This window comes from Somniosus microcephalus, chromosome 1, assembly GCF_052327205.1.
Source record: "Somniosus microcephalus isolate GS21.2 chromosome 1, FLI_Smic_1.0, whole genome shotgun sequence".
Lineage (NCBI taxonomy): Eukaryota > Metazoa > Chordata > Chondrichthyes > Squaliformes > Somniosidae > Somniosus > Somniosus microcephalus.
Window position 1 is genome coordinate 453,464,990 of NC_140987.1, and position 19,000 is coordinate 453,483,989.

Here is a 19,000-nt window from a genome sequence, read left to right on the forward strand (position 1 = left end):
TCAGTTCGGTACAGGACTAGCAGACGCACTGAGAGATAAGTTTGTGTGTGGGCTCCTAAGGGAAGGTACCCAGAAGTGACTGCTAGAGGAAAAGGATCTTACGCTGGACAAAGCTTTCAGCATTGCAGCATCGCACGAGGCAGCAGCACGAGGCGCTGCAGAGATACAGCAAAGACCATTGGAATTCAGCACCAATTAAATGGCATTGGGCGCAGTAAAGTGCTATCGTTGCGGAAGGACAACGCATGACCAGAACCAGTGCTGGTTCAAAGATAAAGAATGCAGGCAATGTGGCAAACTTGGTCACATAGCGAGAGTATGCCGGTCAGGAAAGAAGACCAGCAACAAAAAGTCGCCGCAGGAGAAGTACAAAAAAGTACACAAGGTGACAGAGAACAGTTCGGATGAACAGAAGAGGGATTCAGACTCCAGCAGTAAGGAACTGGGTTGTCTAAAAATACATAATGTGGGTAACGCAGCAGACCACCAAACTATCTGGGTCAAGCTTCGGATAGCAGGAGTCCAAGTGAAGATGGAATTGGACACTGGATCGGCATTGACGGTTATGAATAAGCAAGATTACAAAAGGTTATTCTCGCACATTCCCCTGAGGGATACGGAGATTGTATTGAAAACATACACGGGGCAAAGAGTGTACCCCATCAGAAAGATAAAAGTAAATGTGGTCTACAATGGTAAAGAAAGTCAGGAAATGGACTTGTATGTGTTACCTAATGGAGGTCCGCCACTACTGGGACGGGAATGGATCCGGAGAATAAATGTGGACTGGCATTCCATACAAGCACTGACTGTAGATGCCTGTAAAGAGGACGACGTCAAACCTAAACGACTGTCCAAAATATTGGACGATGCTAAGGAGGTGTTCCAACAGGGACTGGGAACACTGAAAGGAATTACGGCAAACATCAAGGTTGAAGAACATGCAAACCCAAAATTTTTCAAAGCCAGACCGGTACCTTATGCGATACGACCTGCTGTGGAAGCAGAGTTGGAAGGGCTAGAATGTTCAGGAGTACTGTCCAAGGTGGACTGGAGCGAATGGGCCACACCCATTGTTCCTGTCATGAAGCGTTCGTTGAGCAACAAGCCGGGGGAACCTGGGAATGTTCGCATCTGTGGCGATTTCAAGATTACTGTTAATCCGGTTCTTCACACGGTGCAATATCCGCTTCCGCGGATTGAAGATATCTTTGCTTCGCTGTCTGGAAACACTTCACCAAGATAGACCTGGCGCAGGCGTACCTACAGATGGAAGTTGATGAAGCGTCACGCCAGTATCTCACGATCAACACACATAAGGGCTTATATCGGTATAATAGACTGGTTTTTGGAGTGGCATCGGCTCCAGCGATTTGGGAAAGGGCCATGGAGCAGGTATTGCAGGGAATTCCAGGCACACAATGCTACCTGGATGACATCCTGATTACAGGAGATGATGATAAGGATCACCTCGCGAATTTGGAGCAGGTGCTCACCAGATTGAAAGAATATGGGCTCAGAGTTAATCGCCAGAAATGTGAGTTCTTTCAAAAGCGAATCTCATACTGCGGCCACGTCATTGACCAGGAGGGGCTCCATAAGTCACCTGACAAGATCGAAGCTGTTGTGAAAGCTCCTGCTCCGGAAAATGTATCCCAGTTGAGGTCGTTCCTTGGGTTGGTTAACTATTACCACAAGTTTCTTCCAAATGTATCCACTGTGATACACCCGCTGAACACTCTTTTGCAAATGGGAATACCATGGAAGTGGAGCGAGGACTGTAAGCGGGCTTTTCAAAAAAGCAAGGCACTGATCACCTCTAAAGAAGTGTTGGCTCACTTTAACCCAACGCTGCCTATTCGTTTAGCTTGTGATGCTTCTCCATATGGTATCGGGGCAGTGCTCTCACATAAGTTTCCAAATAGCTTGGAAAGGCCAGTCGCGTTCGCATCCAGATCATTGACCTCCGCAGAGCGCAACTATGCTCAGATAGATAGGGAGGCTCTCAGCCTCGTGTGGGGAGTTAAGAAATTTAACCATTACCTGCAAGGCCAAAAGTTTACGCTGCTGACAGATCACCAGCCGTTGGTTTCCATTTTTAACCCTAAGAAGGGTGTTCCGGTAATGACGGCGCAGAGGCTTCAGGGATGGTCCCTTTTCCTAGGGGCACATCAATATGATATCGAATTCAAAGGTACAAAGCAACATGGTAATGCTGATGGGCTGTCGTGCCTGCCACTACCTACAGCGGAAGAGGCACCGGCAGTTGACCCTGTCGAGATATTTCACTCGACCATCATCGAATGCTTACCAGTCACCAATGCGGGTATTGAGAGAGAGACCCGAAATGACCCGACACTGTCTCAGGTCTACGACTTGACAGTGAAGGGATGGCCAGCACATGGCGACCCACTGTTACCAGCATTCTCAGCCAGACGAGAACAGCTGTCCGTATGTCAAGGAACATTGATGTATGGAACAAGGGTGATTATTCCTCCTAAATTAAGGGAGAGAGTTCTGAAGGAATTGCATGAAGGTCATCTGGGGGGAGTCAAGATGAAAAGCCTTGCTAGGGCTTATGTGTGGTGGCCAGGTATCGACAAACAAATAGAGGATCTGACTAAAAGCTGCTCAGGTTGCCAAAAAGTTCAAAACGCACCTCCAATTGTGCCGCTGCATCCGTGGGAATGGCCTTCAACCCCATGGCAACATTTGCATATCGACTTTGCAGGTCCATTCATGGATTCCATGTTTTTGATAGCAGTAGACGCACATTCTAAATGGTCAGGAGTGATTAAGATGTCGACCACTACCTCGGAAAAGACGATCGCAGTTCTAAGAACCATATTTACATAGAAACATAGAAACATAGAAGATAGGAGCAGGAGTAGGCCATTTGGCCCTTCGAGCCTGCTCCGCCATTCAATGAGATCATGGCTGATCATCCAAATTCAGTACCCTGTCCCTGCCTTCTCCGCATATCCCTTGATCCCTTTAGCCTTAAGAAATATATCCAACTCTTTTTTGAATATATTTAATGAACTGACCTCCACCGCCCTCTGTGGCAGAGAATTCCACAGGTTCACCACTCTCTGGGTGAAGAAATTCCTCCTCATTTCAGTCCTAAATGGCTTACCCCTTATCCTTAGACTATGACCCCTGTTTCTGGACTCCGGGGCCATCATAAACATCCTTCCTGCATCTAGTCTGTCCAGGCCTGACAGAATTTTATAAGTTTCGATGAGATCCCCTCTCAATCTTCTAAACTCCAGTGAGTATAAGCCCAACTGACACAATCTCTCCTCATACGTCATTCCTGCCATCCCAGGTATCAGCCTGGTGAATCTTCGCTGCACTCCTTCCATGGCAAGAACGTCCTTCCTCATGTAAGGCGACCAAAACTGCACACAGTACTCAAGGTGCGGTCTCACCAAGGCCCTGTACAACTGTAGCAAGACATCTTTGTTCCTGTACTCGAACCCTCTTGCTACGAAGGCCAACATACCATTTGCCTTCTTAACCGCCTGCTGCACCTGCTTGCTTACCTTCAGCGACTGGTGCACAAGAACACCCAGGTCTATTTGCACTTCCCCTTCTCCCAATCTATTGCCATTCAAATAATAATCTGCCTTCCTGTTTTTGCCACCAAAGTGGATAACCTCACATTTATCCACATTATAGTGCATTTGCCATGTTTCTGCCCAATCACTCAATCTGTCCAAATCGTGCTGGAGTTTCACGACATCCTCCTCACAGCTTACCCTCCCACCCAGCTTTGGGTCGTCTGCAAATTTGGAGATATTACATCCAATTCCCTCGTCCAGATCATTAATATATATTGTGAACAGTTGGGGTCCTAGGACCGATCCTTGCGGCACCCCACTAGTCACTGCCTGCTACTCAGAAAACGACCTGTTTATTCCAACTCTTTGCTTTCTGTCCGCCAACCAGTTCTCTATCCAAGTCAATACCTTGCCCCCAATCCCATGTGCCTTAATTTTGCACGCTAGGTGCTCAGGTCCGCTGTCTCCTGGGCTTTCTCCTCATTCGCTCAGGTCCACTGTGTCCCGGGCCTTCTCCTCTCTCACTCAGGTCCACTGTGTCCTGGGCCTTCTCCTCTCTCGCTCAGGTCCGCTGTGTCCTGGGCCTTCTCCTCTCTCGCTCAGGTCCACTGTGTCCTGGGCCTCCTCCTCTCTCGCTCAGGTCCGCTGTGTCCTGGGCCTTCTCCTCTCTCGCTCAGGTCCGCTGTGTCCTGGGCCTTCTCCTCTCTCACTCAGGTCCACTGTGTCCCAGGCCTTCTCTTCTCTCGCTCAGGTCCGCTGTGTATTGGGCCTTCTCCTCCCCCACTCAGGTCCGCTGTGTCCCGGGCCTTCTCCTCCCCGATTGAGGTCCACTGTGTCCTGGACCTTCTCCTCTCTGGCTCAGGTCCGCTGTGTCCTGGGCCTTCTCCTCTCTCGCTCAGGTCCACTGTGTCCTGGGCCTTCTCCTCTCTCGCTCAGGTCCGCTGTGTCCTGGGCCTTCTCCTCTCTCACTCAGGTCCTCTGTGTCCTGGGCCTTCTCCTCTCTCGCTCAGGTCCACTGTGTCCCGGGCCTTCTCCTCTCTCGCTCAGGTCCGCTGTGTCCTGGGCCTTCTCCTCTCTCGCTCAGGTCCACTATGTCCCGGGCCTTCTCGTCCCCTGCTCAGGTCCGCTGTGTCCTGGGTCCGCTCCTCCCCTGCTCAGGTCTGTGGTGTCCTGGGCCTTCTCCTCTCTCGCTCAGGTCCGCTGTGTCCTGGACCTTCTCCTCTCTCGCTCAGGTCCACTGTGTCCTGGGCATTCTCCACCTCCGCTCAGGTCCGCTGTGTCCTGGGCCTTCTCCTCCCCCACTCAGGTCAGCTGTGTCCCGGGCCTTCTCCTTTCTCGCTCAGGTCCGCTGTGTCCCGGGCCTTCTCCTTTCTCGCTCAGATCCACTGTGTCCCGGGCTTTCTCCTCAATCGCTCAGGTCTGCTGTGTCCTGGGCCTTCTCCTCTCTCTCTCAGGTCCGCTGTGTCCTGGGCCTTCTCCTCTCTCGCTCAAGTCCGCTGTGTCCCGGGCCTTCTCCTCTCTCACTCAGGTCCACTGTGTCCTGGACCTTCTCCTCTCTGGCTCAGGTCCGCTGTGTCCTGGGCCTTCTCCTCTCTCGCTCAGGTCCACTGTGTCCTGGGCCTTCTCCTCTCTCGCTCAGGTCCGCTGTGTCCTGGGCCTTCTCCTCTCTCACTCAGGTCCTCTGTGTCCTGGGCCTTCTCCTCTCTCGCTCAGGTCCACTGTGTCCCGGGCCTTCTCCTCTCTCGCTCAGGTCCGCTGTGTCCTGGGCCTTCTCCTCTCTCGCTCAGGTCCACTATGTCCCGGGCCTTCTCGTCCCCTGCTCAGGTCCGCTGTGTCCTGGGTCCGCTCCTCCCCTGCTCAGGTCTGTGGTGTCCTGGGCCTTCTCCTCTCTCGCTCAGGTCCGCTGTGTCCTGGACCTTCTCCTCTCTCGCTCAGGTCCACTGTGTCCTGGGCATTCTCCACCTCCGCTCAGGTCCGCTGTGTCCTGGGCCTTCTCCTCCCCCACTCAGGTCAGCTGTGTCCCGGGCCTTCTCCTTTCTCGCTCAGGTCCGCTGTGTCCCGGGCCTTCTCCTTTCTCGCTCAGATCCACTGTGTCCCGGGCTTTCTCCTCAATCGCTCAGGTCTGCTGTGTCCTGGGCCTTCTCCTCTCTCTCTCAGGTCCGCTGTGTCCTGGGCCTTCTCCTCTCTCGCTCAAGTCCGCTGTGTCCCGGGCCTTCTCCTCTCTCACTCAGGTCCACTGTGTCCTGGGCCTTCTCCTCTCTCGCTCAGGTCCACTGTGTCCTGGGCCTCCTCCTCTCTCGCTCAGGTCCGCTGTGTCCTGGGCCTTCTCCTCTCTCGCTCAGGTCCGCTGTGTCCTGGGCCTTCTCCTCTCTCACTCAGGTCCACTGTGTCCCAGGCCTTCTCCTCTCTCGCTCAGGTCCGCTGTGTATTGGGCCTTCTCCTCCCCCACTCAGGTCCGCTGTGTCCCGGGCCTTCTCCTCCCCGATTGAGGTCCACTGTGTCCTGGACCTTCTCCTCTCTGGCTCAGGTCCGCTGTGTCCTGGGCCTTCTCCTCTCTCGCTCAGGTCCACTGTGTCCTGGGCCTTCTCCTCTCTCGCTCAGGTCCGCTGTGTCCTGGGCCTTCTCCTCTCTCACTCAGGTCCTCTGTGTCCTGGGCCTTCTCCTCTCTCGCTCAGGTCCACTGTGTCCCGGGCCTTCTCCTCTCTCGCTCAGGTCCACTATGTCCCGGGCCTTCTCGTCCCCTGCTCAGGTCCGCTGTGTCCTGGGTCTGCTCCTCCCCTGCTCAGGTCTGTGGTGTCCTGGGCCTTCTCCTCTCTCGCTCAGGTCCGCTGTGTCCTGGACCTTCTCCTCTCTCGCTCAGGTCCACTGTATCCTGGGCATTCTCCACCTCCGCTCAGGTCCGCTGTGTCCTGGGCCTTCTCCTCCCCCACTCAGGTCAGCTGTGTCCCGGGCCTTCTCCTTTCTCGCTCAGGTCCGCTGTGTCCCGGGCCTTCTCCTTTCTCGCTCAGGTCCACTGTGTCCCGGGCTTTCTCCTCAATCGCTCAGGTCTGCTGTGTCCTGGGCCTTCTCCTCTCTCTCTCAGGTCCGCTGTGTCCTGGGCCTACTCCTCTCCCGCTCAAGTCCGCTGTGTCCTGGGCCTTCTCCTCTCTCGCTCAGGTCCACTGTGTCCCGGGCCTTCTCCTCTCTCGCTAAGGTCCGCTGTGTCCTGGGCATTCTCCTCCTCCACTCAGGTCAGCTGTGTCCCGGGCCTTCTCCTCGCGCGCTCAGGTCCACTGTGCCCTGGGCCGTCTCCTGCCCGACAGAGGTCCGCTGTGTCCTGGACTTTCTCCTCTCTTGCTCAGGTCCGCAGTGTCCCGGGCCTTCTCCTCTCTCGCTCAGGTCCGCAGTGTCCCGGGCCTTCTCCGATCTCGCTCAGGTCCGCTGTGTCCTGAGCCTTCTCCTCTCTCGCTCAGGTCCACTGTGTCCTGGGCATTCTCCACATCCGCTCAGCACCGCTGTGTCCTGGGCCTTCTCCTCCCCCATTCAGGTCAGCTGTGTCCCGGGCCTTCTCCTTTCTCGCTCAGGTCCGCTGTGTCCCGGGCCTTCTCCTCCCGCACTCAGGTCGGCTGTGTCCTGGACATTCTCCTCTCTCGCTCAGGTCCGCTGTGTCCCGAGCCTTCTCCTCTCTCGCTCAGGTCCACTCTGTCCTGGGCCTTCTCCTCTCCCGCTCAGGTCCGCTGTGTCCCGGGACTTCTCGTCCCCCGCTCAGGTCCGCTGTGTCCAGGGTCTGCCCCTCCCCCGCTCTGGTCCGTGGTGTCCTGGGCCTTCTCCTCTCTCGCTCAGATCCGCTGTCTCCTGGGCCTTCTCCTCCCCCACTCAGGTCAGCCGTGTCCCGGGCCTTCTCCTCTCTCGCTCAGGTCCGCCGTGTCCCGGGCCTTCTCCTCTCTCGCTCAGGTCCGCTGTGTCCCGGGCCTTCTCCTCTCTCGCTCAGGTCCGCTGTGTCCTGGGCCTTCTCCTCTCCCGCTCAGGTCCGCTGTGTCCCGGGCCTTCTCCTCTCTTGCTCAGGTCCGCTGTGTCCTGGGCCTTCTCCTCTCTCGCTCAGGTCCACTGTGTCCTGGGCATTCTTCACCTCCGCTCAGGTCTGCTGTGTCCTGGGCCTTCTCCTCCCCGACTCAGGTCAGCTGTGTCCCGGGCCTTCTCCTTTCGCGCTCAGGTCTGCTGTGTCCCGGGCCTTCTCCTCCCCCACTCAGGTCCGCTGTGTCCTGGACATTCTCCTCTCTCGCTCAGGTCCACTGTGTCCCGAGCCTTCTCCTCCCTCGCTCAGGACCGCTGTGTCCTGGGCCTTCTCCTCTCTCGCTCAGGTCCGCTGTGTCCCGGGCCTTCTCCTCTCTCGCTCAGGTCCGCTGTGTCCTGGGCCTTCTCCTCTCTCGCTCAAGTCCGCTGTGTCCTGGGCATTCTCCTCTTTCGCTCAGGTCCATTGTGTCCTGGGCCTTCTCCTCCCCGACAGAGGTCCGCTGTGTCCTGGACATTCTCCTCTCTCGCTCAGGTCCACTGTGTCCCGAGCCTTCTCCTCTCTCGCTCAGGTCCGCTGTGTCCTGGGTCTTCTCCTCTCTCGCTCAGGTCCGCTGTGTCCTGGGACTTCTCCTCTCTCGCTCAGGTCCACTGTGTCCTGGGCCTTCTTCTCTCTCGCTCAGGTCTGCTGTGTCCTGGGCCTTCTCCTCTCTCTCTCAGGATCGCTGTGTCCTGGGCCTTCTCCTCTCTCGCTCAGCTCCGCTGTGTCCCGGGCCTTCTCCTCTCTCGCTCAGGTCCGCTGTGTCCTGGGCCTTCTCCTCTCTCGCTCAGGTCCGCTGTGTCCTGGGCCTTCTCCTCTCTCGCTCAAGTCCGCTGTGTCCTGGGCATTCTCTTCTCTCGCTCAGGTCCACTGTGTCCTGGGCATTCTCCACCTCCGCTCAGGTCTGCTGTGTCCTGGGCCTTCTCCTCCCCCACTCAGGTCAGCTGTGTCTCGGGCCTTCTCCCTTCTCGCTCAGGTCCGCTGTGTCCCGGGCCTTCTCCTCCCCCACTCAGGTCGGCTGTGTCCTGGACATTCTCCTCTCTCGCTCAGGTCCGCTGTGTCCCGAGCCTTCTCCTCTCTCGCTCAGGTCCGCTGTGTCCTAGGCTTTCTCCCCCTCCGCTCAGGTCCGCTGTGTCCTGGGCCTTCTCCTCTCTCACTCAGGTCAGCTGTGTCCTGGGCCTTCTCCTCTCTCGCTCAGGTCCACTGTGTCCTGGGCCTTCTCCTCTCCCGCTCAGGTCCGCTGTGTCCCGGGCCTTCTCGTCCTCCGCTCAGGTCCGCTGTGTCCTGGGTCTGCTCCTCCCCCGCTCAGGTCCGTGGTGTCCTGGGCCTTCTCCTCTCTCGCTCAGGTCCGCTGTGTCCTGGGCCTTCTCCTCTCTCGCTCAGGTCCACTCTGTCCCGGGCCTTCTCCTCTCTCGCTCAGGTCCGCTGTGTCCCGGGCCTTCTCCTCTCGCGCTCAGGTCCGCTGTGTCCTGGGCATTCTCCTCCCCGACTGAGGTCAGCTGTGTCCCGGGCCTTCTCCTCTCTCGCTCAGGTCCGCTGTGTCCTGGGCCTTCTCCTCTCTCGCTCAGGTCCACTCTGTCCCGGGCCTTCTCCTCTCTCGCTCAGGTCCGCTGTGTCCTGGGCCTTCTCCTCTCTCGCTCAGGTCCACTCTGTCCTGGACCTTCTCCTCTCTCGCTCAGGTCCGCTGTGTCCCGGGCCTTCTCCTCTCTCGCTCAGGTCCACTGTGTCCTGGGCATTCTTCACCTCCGCTCAGGTCCGCTGTGTCCTGGGCCTTCTCCTCTCTCGCTCAGGTCCACTGTGTCCTGAGCATTCTTCACCTCCGCTCAGGTCTGCTGTGTCCTGGGCCTTCTCCTCCCCGACTCAGGTCAGCTGTGTCCCGGGCCTTCTCCTTTCTCGCTCAGGTCTGCTATGTCCCGGGCCTTCTCCTCCCCCACTCAGGTCCGCTGTGTCCTGGACATTCTCCTCTCTCGCTCGGGTCCGCTGTGCCCCGAGCCTTCTTCTCTCTTGCTCAGGTCCGCTGTGTCCTGGGCCTTCTCCTCTCTTGCTCAGGTCCGCTGTGTCCTGGGACTTCTCCTCTCTCGCTCAGGTCCACTGTGTCCTGGGCCTTCTCCTCTCTCGCTCAGGTCCGCTGTGTCCTGGGCCTTCTCCTCTCTCTCTCAGGACCGCTGTGTCCTGGGCCTTCTCCTCTTTCGCTCAGCTCCGCTGTGTCCCGGGCCTTCTCCTCTCTCGCTCAGGTCCGCTGTGTCCTGGGCCTTCTTCTCTCTCGCTCAAGTCTGCTGTGTCCTGGGCCTTCTCCTCTCTCTCTCAGGACCGCTGTGTCCTGGGCCTTCTCCTCTTTCGCTCAGCTCCGCTGTGTCCCGGGCCTTCTCCTCTCTCGCTCAGGTCCGCTGTGTCCTGGGCCTTCTCCTCTCTCGCTCAGGTCCGCTGTGTCCTGGGCCTTCTCCTCTCTCGCTCAAGTCCGCTGTGTCCTGGGCATTCTCCTCTCTCGCTCAGGTCCGCTGTGTCCCGAGCCTTCTCCTCTCTCGCTCAGGTCCGCTGTGTCCTAGGCTTTCTCCCCCTCCGCTCAGGTCCGCTGTGTCCTGGGCCTTCTCCTCTCTCACTCAGGTCAGCTGTGTCCTGGGCCTTCTCCTCTCTCGCTCAGGTCCACTGTGTCCTGGGCCTTCTCCTCTCCCGCTCAGGTCCGCTGTGTCCCGGGCCTTCTCGTCCTCCGCTCAGGTCCGCTGTGTCCTGGGTCTGCTCCTCCCCCGCTCAGGTCCGTGGTGTTTTGGGCCTTCTCCTCTCTCGCTCAGGTCCGCTGTGTCCTGGGCCTTCTCCTCTCTCGCTCAGGTCCACTCTGTCCCGGGCCTTCTCCTCTCTCGCTCAGGTCCGCTGTGTCCCGGGCCTTCTCCTCTCACGCTCAGGTCCGCTGTGTCCTGGGCATTCTCCTCCCCGACTGAGGTCAGCTGTGTCCCGGGCCTTCTCCTCTCTCGCTCAGGTCCGCTGTGTCCTGGGCCTTCTCCTCTCTCGCTCAGGTCCACTCTGTCCCGGGCCTTCTCCTCTCTCGCTCAGGTCCGCTGTGTCCTGGGCCTTCTCCTCTCTCGCTCAGGTCCACTCTGTCCTGGACCTTCTCCTCTCTCGCTCAGGTCCGCTGTGTCCCGGGCCTTCTCCTCTCTCGCTCAGGTCCACTGTGTCCTGGGCATTCTTCACCTCCGCTCAGGTCCGCTGTGTCCTGGGCCTTCTCCTCTCTCGCTCAGGTCCACTGTGTCCTGAGCATTCTTCACCTCCGCTCAGGTCTGCTGTGTCCTGGGCCTTCTCCTCCCCGACTCAGGTCAGCTGTGTCCCGGGCCTTCTCCTTTCTCGCTCAGGTCTGCTATGTCCCGGGCCTTCTCCTCCCCCACTCAGGTCCGCTGTGTCCTGGACATTCTCCTCTCTCGCTCGGGTCCGCTGTGCCCCGAGCCTTCTTCTCTCTTGCTCAGGTCCGCTGTGTCCTGGGCCTTCTCCTCTCTTGCTCAGGTCCGCTGTGTCCTGGGACTTCTCCTCTCTCGCTCAGGTCCACTGTGTCCTGGGCCTTCTCCTCTCTCGCTCAGGTCCGCTGTGTCCTGGGCCTTCTCCTCTCTCTCTCAGGACCGCTGTGTCCTGGGCCTTCTCCTCTTTCGCTCAGCTCCGCTGTGTCCCGGGCCTTCTCCTCTCTCGCTCAGGTCCGCTGTGTCCTGGGCCTTCTTCTCTCTCGCTCAAGTCTGCTGTGTCCTGGGCCTTCTCCTCTCTCTCTCAGGACCGCTGTGTCCTGGGCCTTCTCCTCTTTCGCTCAGCTCCGCTGTGTCCCGGGCCTTCTCCTCTCTCGCTCAGGTCCGCTGTGTCCTGGGCCTTCTCCTCTCTCGCTCAGGTCCGCTGTGTCCTGGGCCTTCTCCTCTCTCGCTCAAGTCCGCTGTGTCCTGGGCATTCTCCTCTCTCGCTCAGGTCCATTGTGTCCTGGGCCTTCTCCTCCCCGACAGAGGTCCGCTGTATCCTGGACTTTCTCCTCTCTTGCTCAGGTCCGCTGTGTCCCGGGCCTTCTCCGATCTCGCTCAGGTCCGCTGTGTCCTGGGCCTTCTCCTCTCTCGCTCAGGTCCACTGTGTCCTGGGCATTCTCCACCTCCGCTCAGGACGGCTGTGTCCCGGGCCTTCTCCTCTCTCGCTCAGGTCCGCTGTGTCCTGGGCCTTCTCCTCCCCCACTCAGGTCAGCTGTGTCTCGGGCCTTCTCCTTTCTCGCTCAGGTCCGCTGTGTCCCGGGCCTTCTCCTCCCCCACTCAGGTCGGCTGTGTCCTGGACATTCTCCTCTCTCGCTCAGGTCCGCTGTGTCCCGAGCCTTCTCCTCTCTCGCTCAGGTCCGCTGTGTCCTAGGCTTTCTCCCCCTCCGCTCAGGTCCGCTGTGTCCTGGGCCTACTCCTCTCTCACTCAGGTCAGCTGTGTCCTGGGCCTTCTCCTCTCCCGCTCAGGTCCGCTGTGTCCCGGGCCTTCTCGTCCTCCGCTCAGGTCCGCTGTGTCCTGGGCCTTCTCCTTTCTCGCTCAGGTCCGCTGTGTCCCGGGCCTTCTCCTCCCCCACTCAGGTCGGCTGTGTCCTGGACATTCTCCTCTCTCGCTCAGGTCCGCTGTGTCCCGAGCCTTCTCCTCTCTCGCTCAGGTCCGCTGTGTCCTAGGCTTTCTCCCCCTCCGCTCAGGTCCGCTGTGTCCTGGGCCTACTCCTCTCTCACTCAGGTCAGCTGTGTCCTGGGCCTTCTCCTCTCCCGCTCAGGTCCGCTGTGTCCTGGGCCTACTCCTCTCTCGCTCAGGTCCGCTGTGTCCTGGGCCTTCTCCTCTCTCGCTCAGGTCCACCGTGTCCCGGGCCTTCTCCTCTCTCGCTCAGGTCCGCTGTGTCCCGGGCCTTCTCCTCTCGCGCTCAGGTCCGCTGTGTCCCGGGCATTCTCCTCCCCGACTGAGGTCAGCTGTGTCCTGGACCTTCTCCTCTCTCACTCAGGTCCGCTGTGTCCCGGGCCTTCTCCTCTCTCGCTCAGGTCCACTGTGTCCTGGGCCTTCTCCTCTCTCGCTCAGGTCCACTGTGTCCTGGGCATTCTTCACCTCCGCTCAGGTCTGCTGTGTCCTGGGCCTTCTCCTCCCCGACTCAGGTCAGCTGTGTCCTGGGCCTTCTCCTTTCTCACTCAGATCTGCTGTGTCCCGGGCCTTCTCCTCCCCCACTCAGGTCCGCTGTGTCCTGGACATTCTCCTCTCTCGCTCAGGTCCACTGTGTCCCGAGCCTTCTCCTCTCTCGCTCAGGTCCGCTGTGTCCTGGGCCTTCTTCACCTCCGCTCAGGTCCGCTGTGTCCTGGGCCTTCTTCTCTCTCACTCAGGGCCGCTGTGTCCTGGGCCTTCTCCTCTCTCGCTCAGGTCTGCTGTGTCCTGGGCCTTCTCCTCTCGCGCTCAGGTCCGCTGTATCCCGGGCCTTCTCGTCCCCCACTCAGGTCCGCTGTGTCCTGGGTCTTCTCCTCCCCCGCTCAGGTCCGTGGTGTCCTGGGCCTTCTCCTCTCTCGCTCAGGTCCGCTGTGTCCCAGGCCTTCTCCTCTCTCGCTCAGGTCTGCTGTGTCCTGGGCCTTCTTCTCCCCAATCAGCTCCGCTGTGCCCTGGGCCTTCTCCTCTCTCGCTCAGGACCGCTGTGTCCTGGGCCGTCTCCTCCCTTGCTCAGGTCCGCTGTGTCCTGGGCCTTCTCCATCTCCGCTCCGGTCCGCTGTATCCCGGGCCTTCTCCTCTCTCGCTCAGGTCCGCTGTGTCCTGGGCCTTCTCCTCTCTCGCTCAGGTCCGCTGTGTCCTGGACCTTCTCCTCTCTCGCTCAGGTCTGCTGTGTCCCTTGCATTCTCCTCTCTCACTCAGGTCCGCTGTGTCCTGGGCCTTCTCCTCTCTCGCTCAGGTCCGCTGTGTCCCGGACCTTCTCCTCTCTTGCTCAGGTCCGCTGTGTCCTGGGCCTTCTCCTCTCTCGCTCAGGTCCACTGTGTCCTGGGCATTCGCCACCTCCGCTCAGGACCGCTGTGTCCTGGGCCTTCTCCTCCCCCAATCAGGTCAGCTGTGTCCTGGACATTCTCCTCTCTCGCTCAGGTCTGCTGTGTCCCGAGCCTTCTCCTCTCTCGCTCAGGTCTGCTCTGTCCTGGGCCTTCTCCTCTCTCGCTCAGGTCCGCTGTGTCCTGGGCTTTCTCCCCCTCCTCTCAGGTCCGCTGTGTCCTGGGCCTTCTCCTCTCTCACTCAGGTCCGCTGTGTCCTGGGCCATCTCCTCTCTCGCTCAGGTCCGCTGTGTCCTGGGCCTTCTCCTCTCCCGCTCAGGTCCGCTGTGTCCCGGGCCTTATTGTCCCCCGCTCAGGTCCGCTGTGTCCTGGGCCTTCTCCTCTCTCGCTCAGGTCCGCTGTGTCCTGGGCCATCTCCTCTTTCGCTCAGGTCCGCTGTGTCCTGGGCCATCTCCTCTCCCGCTCAGGTCCGCTGTGTCCCGGGCCTTCTCGTCCCCCGCTCAGGTCCGCTGTGTCCTGGGCCATCTCCTCTCTCGCTCAGGTCCGCTGTGTCCCGGGCCTTCTCGTCCCCCGCTCAGGTCCGCTGTGTCCTGGGCCTTCTCCTCTCTCGCTCAGGTCCGCTGTCTCCTGGGCCTTCTCCTCCCCCACTCAGGTCAGCTGTGTCCCGGGCCTTCTCCTCTCTCGCTCAGGTCCGCTGTGTCCCGGGCCTTCTCCTCTCGCGCTCAGGTCCGCTGTGTCCCGGGCATTCTCCTCCCCGACTGAGGTCCGCTGTGTCCTGGACGTTCTCCTCTCCCGCTCAGGTCCGCTGTGTCCTGGGCCTTCTCCTCTCTCGCTCAGGTCCACTGTGTCCTGGGCATTTTTCACCTCCGCTCAGGTCTGCTGTGTCCTGGGCCTTCTCCTGCCCGACTCAGGTCAGCTGTGTCCCGGGCCTTCTCCTTTCTCGCTCAAGTCCGCTGTGTCCCGGGCCTTCTCCACCCCCACTTAAGTCCGCTGTGTCCTGGACATTCTCCTCTCTCGCTCAGGACCGCTGTGTCCTGGGCATTCTCCTCTCTCGCTCAGGTCCGCTGTGTCCTGGACCTTCTCCTCTCTCGCTCAGGTCCGCTGTGTCCCTTGCATTCTCCTCTCTCACTCAGGTCCGCTGTGTCCTGGGCCTTCTCCCCTCTTGCTCAGGTCCGCTGTGTCCCGGGCCTTCTCCTCTCTTGCTCAGGTCCGCTGTGTCCTGGGCCTTCTCCTCTCTCGCTCAGGTCCACTGTGTCCCAGGCCTTCTCCTCCCCCACTCAGGTCGGCTGTGTCCTGGACATTCTCCTCTCTCGCTCAGTTCCGCTGTGTCCCGAGCCTTCTCCTCTCTTGCTCAGGTCCGCTGTGTCCTGGGCCTTCTCCTCTCTCGCTCAGGTCCGCTGTGTCCTGGGCCTTCTCCTACCCGACTCAGGTCAGCTGTGTCCTGGGCCTTCTCCTTTCTCGCTCAGGTCCGCTGTGTCCCGGGCCTTCTCCTCCCCCACTCAGGTCCGCTGTGCCCCGGGCCTTCTCGTCCCCCGCTCAGGTCCGCTGTGTCCTGGGTCTGCTCCTCCCCCGCTCAGGTCCGTGGTGTCCTGGGCCTTCTCCTCTCTCGCTCAGGTCCGCTGTGTCCTGGGCCTTCTCCTCTCTCGCTCAGGTCCACTATGTCCCGGGCCTTCTCCTCTCTCGCTCAGGTCCGCTGTCTCCTGGGCCTTCTCCTCCCCCACTCAGGTCAGCTGTGTCCCGGGACTTCTCCTCTCGCGCTCAGGTCTGCTGTGTCCCGGGCATTCTCCTCCCCGACTGAGGTCCGCTGTGTCCTGGACCTTCTCGTCTCTCGCTCAGGTCCGCTGTGTCCCGGGCCTTCTCCTCTCTCGCTCAGGTCCGCTGTGTCCTGGGCCATCTCCTCTCTCGCTCAGGTCCACTGTGTCCTGGGCATTCTTCACCTCCGCTCAGGTCTGCTGTGACCTGGGCCCTCTCCTCCCCGACTCAGGTCAGCTGTGTCCCGGGCCTTCTCCTTTCTCGCTCAGGTCCGCTGTTTCCCGGGCCTTCTCCTCCCCCACTCAGGTCCGCTGTGTCCTGGACATTCTCCTCTCTCGCTCAGGTCCACTGTGTCCCGAGCCTTCTCCTCCCTCGCTCAGGTCCGCTGTGTCCTGGGCCTTCTCCTCTCTCGCTCAGGTCCGCTGTGTCCTGGGCCTTCTCCACCTCCGCTCAGGTCCGCTGTGTCCTGGGCCTTCTTCTCTCTCACTCAGGTCCGCTGTGTCCTGGGCCTTCACCTCTCTTGCTCAGGTCTGCTGTGTTTGGGCCTTCTCCGCTCCCGCTCAGGTCCGCTGTATCCCGGGCCTTCTCGTCCCCCGCTCAGGTCTGCTGTGTCCTGGGTCTTCTCCTCCCCCGCTCAGGTCCGTGGTGTCTTGGGCCTTCTCCTCTCTCGCTCAGGTCCGCTGTGTCCTGGGCCTTCTCCACCTCCGCTCAGGTCCGCTGTGCCCTGGGCCTTCTCCTCTCTCCCTCAGGTCCGCTGTGTCCTGGGCCTTCTCCTCTCTTGCTCAGCTCCGCTGTGTCCTGGGCCTTCTCAACCTCCGCTCAGGTCCGCTGTATCCCGGGCCTTCTCCTCTCTCGCTCAGGTCCGCTGTGTCCTGGGCCTTCTCCTCTCTCGCTCAGGTCCGCTGTGTCCTGGACCTTCTCCTCTCTCACTCAGGTCCGCTGTGTCCCTTGCATTCTCCTCTCTCACTCATTCCGCTGTGTCCCGGGCCTTCTCCTCTCTCGCTCAGGGCCGCTGTATCCCGGGCCTTCTCCTCTCTCGCTCAGGTCCGCTGTGTCCCGGGCCTTCTCCTCTCTCGCTCAGGTCCGCTGTGTCCCGGGCTTTCTCCTCTCTTGCTAAGGTCCCCTGTGTCCTGGACCTTCTCCTCTCTCGCTCAGGTCCGCTGTGTCCTGGGCCTTCTCCTCTCTCACTCAGGTCGACTGTGTCTCGGGCCTTCTCCTCTCTCGCTCAGGTCCGCTGTGTCCTGGGCCTTCTCCTCTCTCGCTCAGGTCAGCTGTGTCCTGGGCCTTCTCCTCTCTCGCTCAGGTCCGCTGTGTCCTGGACCATCTCCTCTCTCGCTCAGGTCCGCTGTGTCCTGGGCCTTCTCCTCTCTCGCTCAGGTCCGCTGTGTCCCGGGCCTTCAACTCCTCTGCTCAGGTCCGCTGTGTCCTGGGCCTCCTCCTCTCTCGCTTAGGTCCGCTGTGTCCTGCGCCTTATCCTCCCCCGCTCGGGTCCGCTGTGTCCTAGACCTTCTCCTCTCTTGCTCAGGTCTGCTGTGTCCCGGGCCTTCTTCTCTCTCGCTCAGGTCCGCTGTGTCCTGGGCCTTCTCCTCCGCCACTCAGGTCAGCTGTGTCCTGGGCCTTCTCCTCTCGCGCTCAGGTCGGCTGTGTCCTGGGCCTTCTCCTCCTCAACTGAGGTCCGCTGTGTCCTGGACCTTCTCCTCTCTCGCTCAGTTCTGCTGTGTCCCGGGCCTTCTCCTCTCTCGCTCCGGTCCGCTATGTCCTGGGCCTTCTCCTCTCTCGCTCAGGTCCACTGTGTCCTGGGCATTCTCCACCTCCGCTCAGGTCCGCTTTGTCCTGGGCATTCTCCTCTCTCACTCAGGTCCGCTGTGTCCTGGGCCGTCACCTCTCTCGCTCAGGTCCGCTCTGTCCTGGGCCTTCTCCTCTCCCGCTCAGGTCTGCTGTGTCCCGGGCCTTCTCCTCCCCCGCTCAGGTCCGCTGTGTCCTGGATCTGCTCCTCCCCCGCTCAGGTCCATGGTGTCCTGGGCCTTCTCCTCTCTCGCTCAGGTCTGCTGTGTCCTGGGCCTTCTTCTCCCCCACTCCGGTCTGCTGTCTCCTGGGCCTTCTCCTCTCTCGCTCAGGTCCGCTGTGTCCTGGGCCTTCTCCTCTCTTGCTCAGGTCCGCTGTGTCCCGGGCCTTCTCCTCTCTCGCTCAGGTCCGCTGTGTCCTGGGCCTTCTCCTCTCTCGCTCAGGTCCACTGTGTCCTGGGCATTCTTCACCTCCGCTCAGGTCTGCTGTGTCCTGGGCCTTCTCCTCCCCGACTCACGTCAGCTGTGTCCCGGGCCTTCTCCTTTCGCGCTCAGGTCTGCTGTGTCCCGGGCCTTCTCCTCCCCCACTCAGGTCCGCTGTGTCCTGGACATTCTCCTCTCTCGCTCAGGTCCACTGTGTCCCGAGCCTTCTCCTCCCTCGCTCAGGACCGCTGTGTCCTGGGCCTTCTCCTCTCTCGCTCAGGTCCGCTGTGTCCCGGGCCTTCTCCTCTCTCGCTCAGGTCCGCTGTGTCCTGGGCCTTCTCCTCTCTCGCTCAAGTCCGCTGTGTCCTGGGCATTCTCCTCTTTCGCTCAGGTCCATTGTGTCCTGGGCCTTCTCCTCCCCGACAGAGGTCCGCTGTGTCCTGGACATTCTCCTCTCTCGCTCAGGTCCACTGTGTCCCGAGCCTTCTCCTCTCTCGCTCAGGTCCGCTGTGTCCTGGGCCTTCTCCTCTCTCGCTCAGGTCCGCTGTGTCCTGGGACTTCTCCTCTCTCGCTCAGGTCCACTGTGTCCTGGGCCTTCTTCTCTCTCGCTCAGGTCTGCTGTGTCCTGGGCCTCCTCCTCTCTCTCTCAGGACCGCTGTGTCCTGGGCCTTCTCCTCTCTCGCTCAGCTCCACTGTGTCCCGGGCCTTCTCCTCTCTCGCTCAGGTCCGCTGTGTCCTGGGCCTTCTCCTCTCTCGCTCAGGTCCGCTGTGTCCTGGGCCTTATCCTCTCTCGCTCAAGTCCGCTGTGTCCTGGGCATTCTCTTCTCTCGCTCAGGTCCACTGTGTCCTGGGCATTCTCCACCTCCGCTCAGGTCTGCTGTGTCCTGGGCCTTCTCCTCCCCCACTCAGGTCAGCTGTGTCTCGGGCCTTCTCCCTTCTCGCTCAGGTCCGCTGTGTCCCGGGCCTTCTCCTCCCCCACTCAGGTCGGCTGTGTCCTGGACATTCTCCTCTCTCGCTCAGGTCCGCTGTGTCCCGAGCCTTCTCCTCTCTCGCTCAGGTCCGCTGTGTCCTAGGCTTTCTCCCCCTCCGCTCAGGTCCGCTGTGTCCTGGGCCTTCTCCTCTCTCACTCAGGTCAGCTGTGTCCTGGGCCTTCTCCTCTCTCGCTCAGGTCCACTGTGTCCTGGGCCTTCTCCTCTCCCGCTCAGGTCCGCTGTGTCCCGGGCCTTCTCGTCCTCCGCTCAGGTCCGCTGTGTCCTGGGTCTGCTCCTCCCCCGCTCAGGTCCGTGGTGTCCTGGGCCTTCTCCTCTCTCGCTCAGGTCCGCTGTGTCCTGGGCCTTCTCCTCTCTCGCTCAGGTCCACTCTGTCCCGGGCCTTCTCCTCTCTCGCTCAGGTCCGCTGTGTCCCGGGCCTTCTCCTCTCGCGCTCAGGTCCGCTGTGTCCTGGGCATTCTCCTCCCCGACTGAG